Source organism: Anser cygnoides, chromosome 25 (assembly GCF_040182565.1).
Source record: "Anser cygnoides isolate HZ-2024a breed goose chromosome 25, Taihu_goose_T2T_genome, whole genome shotgun sequence".
Classification (NCBI taxonomy): Eukaryota; Metazoa; Chordata; class Aves; order Anseriformes; family Anatidae; genus Anser; species Anser cygnoides.
The window spans coordinates 420,153-428,534 of record NC_089897.1 but is presented as its reverse complement, the minus strand read 5'-3'; the positions used below and the strand labels follow the sequence as shown (position 1 = coordinate 428,534).

The 8,382-nt window shown below is 52.2% G+C and overlaps 2 long non-coding RNA genes across 2 annotated transcripts; both read right to left on the bottom strand.

Annotated features, from left to right (window-relative positions):
- Window positions 1-964: 964 nt before the first annotated feature.
- LOC136786950 (uncharacterized) lies at window positions 965-3,025 on the bottom strand. Its single transcript, XR_010826612.1, has 4 exons — window positions 2,181-3,025; window positions 1,840-2,057; window positions 1,311-1,405; window positions 965-1,181 (listed from the first exon to the last, which is right to left on the bottom strand). It is a non-coding gene; the product is annotated as an uncharacterized lncRNA (long non-coding RNA).
- Window positions 3,026-3,095: 70 nt separating this feature from the next.
- Window positions 3,096-7,575, bottom strand: LOC106048431 (uncharacterized). The gene is made up of 4 exons (XR_001214190.3): window positions 7,508-7,575; window positions 5,850-6,025; window positions 4,760-4,914; window positions 3,096-3,904 (listed from the first exon to the last, which is right to left on the bottom strand). It is a non-coding gene; the product is annotated as an uncharacterized lncRNA (long non-coding RNA).
- Window positions 7,576-8,382: the final 807 nt, after the last annotated feature.

The window sequence follows — 8,382 nt, the reverse complement described above, 5'->3', positions numbered from 1 at the left end:
GGAAATCTGAAGTGAGAAGCAGCTTGAGTTTTTGGAACTTTTTTAGTGGGCAATTTGAGAAGAACAATAGAAACAAAACACTGGTAGAGAAACCCATCTTCATCCATTTGATATACGTCAGATGCCAAAAGGAGATACTTTCCTGGCAGTTGGCATGGTGAGACATCCCGTTTGCCTGTAGTGGGTTTACGTGGCAAGGTTTTGGTAGCGGGGTCCATAGGGGTGGCTTCTGTGAGAAGAATCCAGAAGCTGCCCCATGTTAGATAAGGGCCCCACTGCTGGCCAAAGCTGGGCCAATAAGCGATGTTGTTTGTGCCTCTGTGAGAGTGTATTTAAGGAAGGGGAAAAAAAAATGCTGGGGAACAGCAGCTGGGAGAAAGAGGAGCGAGAAGCAGCCCCGCAGCCCCCAGGTCAGTGCAGCAGGAGGCAGGAGGTGCTCCAGGCTCACAGCAGCAGTTCCCCTGCGGCCTGGGGAGAGGCCCCTGGTGGAGCAGGCTGTCCCCCTGCAGCCCACGGGTCCCACACGGAGCAGATCTCCACGCTGCAGCCCGTGGAGGAGCCCCCGGTGGAGCAGGTGGATGTGGCCTGGAGGAGGCTGCGGCCCATGGAGAGCCCCCGCAGAGGGGGGGAGCATCTCTTCTTATTGCAGTCTGAATCTAATGTAACCTGCTCTTGAATCTCACCCACTCTGCATTTAATTCATCCCAATCGAATGGATGCTCCTTCCCCTTTTTTGGGTTTTAAGTGACCACTTGGCAGCAATGGATTTCAGCCTGTCAGAAATATCTATGAATTATTTGTCCTTACGGTTTAATTTGAGTGGACTGGATGCAACTAATGTTTCCTCTTGTGTCTTCAGTGTTTCTTGCATACGCTCCAATAAAGCAGATTGCAATGGCTGATCATTTCCAATGGAAGATTTGCAAAACATTCAAACCCATTAAAAAAAGATCACAGCCAAGAGTAACTACTTTATTTAAGTCTTGGGAAAGAAATAAAGGCTGTAAATGCTGAAAGCACAGAGCGTATCTGCCTGGGATCAGGCACAAACTCAAGAGCATCCAAAAATCCTGTATCAGCACAAGCTGTGGTATACAGCCTCAAGCCAAGCACCATTTTATCTGGAGATAAATGGGAACCTTGTCAACCAGGTGATTCTTCTGCATCCTATGGGTGATGAACTAAAATAAAAGGAGTGGCTTAATGTAGGTAGGAGCTTTGCACAGGTGTCAGCTCCGTTACATTTCCATGATATTATTAATGCCATACAGACCTTTATAAGCAAAATAAAACTAAAAGCAGTCACTCACCTGCAGCCAAGTTCAGGCAGCCTAAATTACAGTTCTTCCTCCAGCAATAGAAGATCCTATGGGTGATTACGGATGTGGTCGGTGTCTGTGCGGCTCTGACATGCAGGTAAGGATTAGAAAGAGTTTGTCTCAGGAAAGACTCAGATTCAGAAACCCTATACCCTCGTGAAACCCTATCTTGCCTTGCTGTCCTTGGCTTTAAAGGAAACCCGGGGAAGAAACATGGCACTGCAAGCAGGGCTGTGCTGACAGCCCTGGCACATCTTCACAGGTAATGATTGCCGCAAATGAAGCAAAACACCTCTGCAACTGACCCCAAGAGGGGTGTACCCCCGAGAGCTCAGCCCCCGCGCTGGTCACCCAGCCGATTGCTTCAGTACTTTGAAGTAGTTGCTCCACGGATATCACGTGCACAGGGAGAGGGATTCCCCTTGCCACTAAGAACTTCGTACTTGGGGATGTAGAAGCAATGCTTGTTTCAAGAAGCAACATTCACATTTTAAGACTAAAGGACTCTAAAGAGTTTTACCTGCCCAGGTGTGGTCTGTAGCTCAGTCCTACCAAGGCATGTCGCCACCTTGACGGGAGCTGTGTGGCTCCAGGCTTGGGTGCTGGCCTCACTGCTGCTGTCCTGTGCAATGCCCACGGGATACCAGGTGCATACTTGGGGGACCAGTTGAACTGTGGCACTTCCATGGCCCAGGGAGCTTTTCAAGGGGGTTCCCAGGTGGCACCAAACATCCCTCACTACAAGAAAATGCAAAAAAAAGCAGCCATGCACTCAGCTCTGAGCAGCAGCATTAGGCAACGTCAGGGAAGACGTGATGTGTCCCAGATCACAGAAGTGTCTTCCCATTAGTACAGACCCACCTTATTCCCTGAACCATGAAGAAACAGGCAGAGGAGGCCTTGGCTGCTCTAATGGGTCCTTCCAAGCCTACTGTATGGTGTCCTGGTCACCACCCTGTAAATATGTCTCTAAGTGCATTTTCTCCCAAGAATACATGGGAAGGGTTAAACCCACCTCTTGTCCATCTTCAAGCTTGGCAAGGAGGATGGGAGGAAGGCACACACTGGAGGCTGTACTCACTCAGCTCAGCAGGGTAGCTGTGAGTTTGCTGACCAAGATGGATGGGTCTTCTCCTCGCTACATTCAGCTGACCTGCATCTTGGTATCAAGTATCACAACCAGTCCTGCAGTAATCATGGACAGCAAAAGGTGGAAGGGAAGGTCCATTGCTCGACCAGGCCATCAGCTTGGCCATTCTGCTTTAACACAGCTCACAAGGAGGGCCCAAAGACCTCCCTCAATCTTTGGACACTACCTAAAGCAATACATGCGCAGTGTCCCTAGGAGATATTCCCACCTCACAGGTATTTCCTGGAGGTTACAGTTACGGTGCAGCAATGGGGAATCACATTAATTACTTGTTCAGCTGAATGGTAGTAACGAAGGTGCAGTGCCGGGTGAGGGACATATCAAGAATCATGTTAGCATGGCAAGTGGCATAGGAACGCCCAGAAAGGGTGATGCTCTGCAGAAAGGCCTGAAGTTGTTACAAGGACGTCGAGAGACTTGATACAAAAGGCCAGCTTATTAATAGCTAATAGGTAAATAAATTATGTACCCACTTGGGTGGATTGTGTTTCTTCCTCCTTGCTGCACCCTGCTGTCTCCATCACCACCTTTCTCCCTGGTTTCTGTCCTGCTTGGTTCTTTCCTCTCCTTTATTTTCGTGCTTTGCAGGACTTGCATGTGTTTGCTTTGAAAACTTCAAAGCTGTAGCAGCGAACCCAGCCTCTCTCCTGCATCTCACCTGTCCATATCTATCCAGACCAGGACACGACACCACCGGCCCTGCTGAGGCTCCCTGAAGAGGGCCAGACACCCCCATCACCCCAGGGCTGCTCCTGCTCGTAGGGCCCCATTGATGCCCTGGAAACACCAAGGCTGAAAGAAGAGCTCCGGCAGCAAAACAAAAGCTTCTGGCAGAGGCTTTCTCTGTGTCCCTTTGTGGGATATGGCCCAGCCTGTCTGCCATCTGCCCAGCCCCAGCAGGAGCAGTCCAAGCTCTGCCGTGCCTCCAGCCAAGCACCAGCAGCTCTGCACCCTACAGGCTCCAGCAGGTCCCTGGCAGGCAGAGGGGAGAGCACAAGGCTGGGCAGCGCTGCAGGGGGAGAGAAGAGGCACGCACTGTACCCACCTGGAGGGGGCTGCATGCACGTGGGAGTTACAGACCCCAGCACCCAAAAACCCCAAGCAGGAGGCTGGAACGTTGAGTCCAACGTAGTACATAAAAGCAGGTTTGGGTTCTGTGTTGCCTGCATGACTCCACCACAGTTTCCTTCTGGTTGAGGGCGGGAAGCTGATACCTGCCAACACCTCAACTACCATCCTTCCGCCATGCCCAGACTGCAAACACCGCTCACAAGCCCACATGCAGCAGTTCTGGGGGAGCTCACAGCCTGCTGGAGCCTGCGTGCCAGCACGGTGTGCTCAGCCTGCCGCAGGCCCATGTGGGGTACAGCAGCGCGTCTTCTGGAGCACCCTGGAGCCTGCCGCGCAGACCCTGAGCTTTGGGGCTGGCTCCCACCTGGAGGAGCATAGGAAAGAAGGGGTGTTCATACAGGTAAACCCTTCAGAAGCAAGCTCCCACCCACGCATCACTGGGCATTGCAGCATTTCTGGTGGTGATACAAAGCCATGTTCTCGGGTGAGCTGGGGATCTCGGCCATGTCCATGGTAAATTCCCATCCCCAGCACACAGCAGATGTGAGGAGCATTCAAAGAAAAGCCCAGAGGAGAATGCCAGGCCCCGTGCTCTCTCTTCACCCCCAGGAACAGCCCCAGTGCCTAAGCCCCTGTTTCCCAGATGCTGCCCCTTTACTACTCTTTCGTGATCACTTTCTCTGCTTGCTCTGTTCTCAGACGCTGTGCTATGCTATCCCTCTGCCTGGGCAGCGTTTGGCAATCCGATCACCATCTCCTCCTCCAGGAGGGCTATGAGCGCTGTCACGAATTGCTCCAGACCCCACTCTGACCCCGATGATGTTCCACCCCGTGGGTCTGCATTGCCCAATTCGACACTGCCCCGTTAACAGGCAGGCTCCTGTTCCCTGCCTATTACCTTCTCGTTGGGTTTGCATAACCCTAACTCACGTCATGGCAGCTCCTGACCACCGAAATCAGGCTATTCTGTATCAGTAACAGGAAACTCTCTGCACCACTCCTGACCTGAGCACACATCTGCTCTCACTGCCGCTTCCTCCCTGGGGAGAGCAAAGTCTCACCCTGACACCCATGAAGGAGGACACTGAAGCAACCATCTCCAACCCTTATTTAATTCCCACAATTGCCTTCTCCATGAAGGGGCCATTGCTTACCCATTTTGTATCATGTAAAGGCTGAGGAATCAGTAGCAAAGGGAGGAGGAGCTGTGCTCACTCACCTTGTCTCTGCCGCCGGACCTGTGCAAGGGTGTGGACATGGCTGTCTTGTGTTTAATACATTTTGGGACCTCTGGCAGGCAAAGGAGAGGGGGATTTTTTTTAATTTTTTTTTCAGAAAATCAGGGACAAAAGGAGATGGATGGCAAACAAAAATCTGTAATGGAGAAGAGAGGGTAGTAATTCAGTTGGTGCCCCTGCAAACTAGGGAAGGAGAGATAGAGGAGCAAAGAGGAAAGTCTGAAACTGGGACCTTTGCTAGAGCCTTTCTTCTCCTTGTACATGGTCAAGACAGCAAGGAAGAAGGTGAGGAGATGGCTCTGATGCCCTGGCTGTAACTGACCTCACTGGAGCCGTGGTGGAGAGAAGGCTCCCTCCCGCAACAAGGTGCAGGACACAAGCATAAGGCAACATCCACCTGAGGTGATGTTCCTGCCATACAGAGAGTTGTTAGGCCAAGCATGACATTATTGCGTTGTCTCAAAACTTGGCCCAAGGCAAGGTCATAAACAGGGAAACTGAGGCACGGAGCATGCAAGGAAGCTGAGCTGCAAAATCAGCCCTCCGGCACTTTGCAGGGAGCAAGGGAGGTGCAGGCGTGCTGCCTTCAACCCTCTTCCAACACAGGCAGCAAACTGGGGGAGCAGCTCTGCCCACTGCGGCCACTGCTCTGCCAGCACTATCAGGCAGCTCCCGGCAAGCTGAGACAAGGCAGCAAAGACTTCCTGAAAACTCCCAATGCTGGAGAAGCAACAAAAAGCTCCATCTGGCCAGGGGAATAACAAGATGACTGGCTGCAGCAAAGAACCAGCAAAATCTGCCCTCAGGCTCCAGACCCCAATGCAAGCACTGGGTCGGACAGCAATGGGTCGCTTCACGGGAGATCTGTGCCTCCCAGGCTTGCCCTTTCCAGATCAGTTTGGATGGTTTTAGGCTTTGTTATTTTTCAGAGAAGGATTCATGCAGTGCTGACTGCTTCTGGTATTTTGCATGGCTCTATCCTTCCTTCACTAACTTTTTGAAGGCAACCTCTCCACAAAAAGCTCTCTCCACCCACCCAAAAGCTTCATTCATGGCTTTTAGGCACCAAACCTGGGGTATCTTGATATGCTGCTTCTCACTCATCTTTTCCTGGTTTAATTGCTGGTTCCAAATAAAGTTTCTGCAGCAGCTGAAGCCCGTAACGTCAGAAAGCGCTTGCTGGTGTCTCCAAAGCAGCAATTTTTGTTTGCTCTGTGGTTACTGGGTCTTGCTGGCTAAGGACAGCTCTGAAAAGCGACCAAGGAAATTAAAGTTACTGTCAGTAAGCTTAAATTTAACTCACAGGCGAATTCGCACTCCTCCTGGACGAACTTTAAAGGGCCCTAAAACGAGAAAGATCAAAATCCCTTGCACCCAGAACGAAATCCAACAGCGCCCCTGTCTGGGGGATGGAAATACAGCAGCTTCGTCCCAGTCGTTTCATTTCCACAGTTCTGCCTCCTCACGGTTAAAACCACCCATTTCAATGCACGCAGCAGGTGTGACATGGGGCTGAGGATATTCTCAGCCATGAAAACCCATCCCACTTCCAGCAGGGTGCATGGATGAGCCCCTCAGCTCTAACAGACTTGGGCTGCTGGGGGTGAGCAGGGTTGCACTACAACGAGGCAGCTGTTCCATATTCTGGAACTCAAGTCTTTACATAGTCCCCTAAAAACTGCTCACCCTCATGATGAAAAGCCAGGTTATCGCATAAGCAGTGTTTTGCCACCTATGAAATGGTGACAAGCTGCCAAGGTCTGCGTTGGCCTGAATGCTGCAGGCACCGGAAGGATCCCATCTCCCCTCTCTTGGCCCCCTCCACTTGCTCACCTGCTCCAAAACCACTCACTGGTCTGCCAGTTCACAGATCACACAGGCTCAGCAGAGGGCTCTCACACTCTAAAACCTGGTTTCAGCAAAGCTCCCCGCCATGGCAGATCAGCAGTGCCCTGTCACATCCCCCTCCGTAAGCCCCCTCCACCACTTTGTGCAACCACGCAGCAGTGACGGGAGAAGAGCTGACAGCAAAGCGACAGCACCTTTGCTCATATTCATCCATCCTCTCCTTTTTCTCCTCCAGATCGAGTTTAGAAAGCTGCCGTGGATCATCCATAGGTGCAAACTTACCTCAATCCAGCTCCTGGAAATTAAGGCACAAATGCCCTCTGCGGAAAGGAAAGGACTCAGCACCATGACACACGCCCTGGGCAGGACATTACACTATGGGAACACTTGGATGCTGATACGCTCATCAGCCCAACAGCCTTTACACCACACAGCCTTCCACAGGTGAAATGTTAGAAACGGACATTTGATGGATCCTTGGGGGCTGCTTTCTCATTGCTGCCCCAAAGGGTCCTCCCCAGCCCCCTCCAGCCCTCCTCCGACATCCACCGGCTCTCGCTGGCACCCTGTCACTCTGACAACGTATGCCCTGAAACGAGTCTGTGAAATGGGATGGCGTAAAGCAGAACAGGCTGGCGTAAAGCAGAACAGAGCAGAGAACCCCACCTCCCACCCCACCCCTGCCATTTACCCAGCCTCTGCCCCCTCCCTGGATGCTGCAGGGGAGGACGACACAGACAAAGCTGCCAGAATCCTGTCACAACATCCCCAGCATTGCTGTCTGGGAAACACAGCTCCGCACCCTTAAACACTCACTCTAGGCTTTGTTGCTGTCTGATGCAGCCTCAGCTTCCCTCTAAGCTCTTCCTAGCCCTGCTCACCTGCTTTAACCCCAGAGCAGGCCTGGCCATGCCCCACGGGGACCAGTAGTCCCAGAGGCACCCCCAGGCTGGTTTCTCTCTGGCCAAGGCCCTTTTCTAACCTCAGGCAGGTGGAGCTGCTCACCAGATTATTGGCCTCACTGCTCTGGTGCCCAAACAGCCCACAGCTTTGGAAGGTTGCATCTCCTTTTGTGATGCTAATTTGCAGGTTTTCCTGTTGATCGGGAGCAGATGTACTAGCTGGGCTGAAAATCTGGGTGAAAATCTAGAAACTGAGCAGGGAATAGGAAGGAAAAGGCCATTGATGGTGAGGAACACCCGTGACAGTGGGCACCCCATTAGAACCAAGCTCCACCACTGGCTGCATCCTCCTCCTTCCCTATGCCCCTACTAAGAGGGTGAAAAGGAGTAGTGAAGATACCAGACCATCACTGGAAGGTGATGGACTGTAATCTGAGGGTTACTACATCTTTCCAGGCTCACAGATCTCATGCAGGGTCAAATTCATGCTGAGCCAGCCAGGGCTCTGCAGTTCAGCAGTGCCAGCAGTGCACGTCCCTGGAGCTGTGACGTGGGAAGGGTCTGCAGGCACTGTCCCCATTCCTACGTTCTTCTGTGGGCAGTCCGTGTTGGTCACTTCTGACAATAGGATCCTGGGAGAGATGAGCCTCTCTCTGCGCCCATAAAACTGCATATGTGCTACAACCTGCCGAACAAATCCCAGCTGGCTGCAGGTCCCAGCTCCCAGCAGGACACAGCTCTGCTGCTGTGCACTGGGAGCCTGAGGAGGGGCTGAAACTGGAGTAGCCAGAGCATGGATTTTGGAGGTTTCATTGGGGGAACCCCTTGAAATCCCACATCAAGATGGGGTGCCT